The sequence below is a fragment of the Pyxicephalus adspersus genome, chromosome 4 (genome assembly GCF_032062135.1).
Source record: "Pyxicephalus adspersus chromosome 4, UCB_Pads_2.0, whole genome shotgun sequence".
NCBI classification, from domain to species: domain Eukaryota; kingdom Metazoa; phylum Chordata; class Amphibia; order Anura; family Pyxicephalidae; genus Pyxicephalus; species Pyxicephalus adspersus.
In genome coordinates, this window is record NC_092861.1 from 127,193,694 (window position 1) to 127,194,748 (window position 1,055).

Consider the following 1,055-nt stretch of genomic DNA (forward strand, 5'->3'; position numbering starts at 1 on the left):
ATATACACATATATAAACACTTGAGTTAAAAAAATTACATTGCAATGCATCATGAAAATTACTCATGTGGAAATCCTATGATAGAGTTGCACTAGGGTACTGATACACAGTTCAAATTATATATAACACAATTTCCATAAACAGGCAGAGGGTCATAAATCAACTTTAATGCCATACTCCCAAAACAACTCAGGAATAGAAATATATCACCTTTAGATTCCGTCAGGCAGAAAGGAAATATTTACCAAGTGAAGACATCGAGGGGATTATAGTATTTCCCTAGATTGCTGTGGTGGCAGTGGCACAAAGGCTTCCACACAGAGTTGAGCAGCAGTAAAATATACTATATACAAAAAAGAAAAAAATAATACAACACTAAAAAACAGCCACAAAAGATAAAAAGAAATTTGGGAGCCAAAACATTTTTCTCTTAGATTTAGATAGATAGGAAATAATTTGATCCCATGTTAAGCTTCTTGGTTGCCTGCATTCCCACTAAGGAGAATCATCCCTGATTTTCCCCGGTGACTATTACATTGACACAGAAAGCCATGTGGAATCCAAAAAGTATTCACCAGAACAAAAAGGGTGAGGGTAAACGTTCCAATGAGGACACCTCCTCTCAGAATAACTGTTTAGGAGGGGAATTACACCTATTCTGTAGGGGCTGTCCGTAAGTAATTGTTACACAGGAAAAAGATAGGGATTGTAGGTTTGTTCTTAAGTTGAATTTGTATGTAAGTCGGAACAGGTACATTATTTTAATAAATGCAATTAGGACAGATGTTTACTTTACCTACTTTACTCTTTGCTTTGCTGTCATACACAATGCACTAAAACAAAAAGGTATGACATGAGCCTAAAGAGGATTCTTCACTAGCAACACCCCTCATCAACAAACATGTCAATTTTGGATAAAAGCGGTTTCAATTTTGAGTAAATACACATATTTTGACCTTTAGCAAACATTTAACATGTTATTAAATGATTACTGCAAGTTGTAGTAGCGATCATTTAAGGAAGAGTTGTGAGCGGCAATGCATTTTGCACAGTTG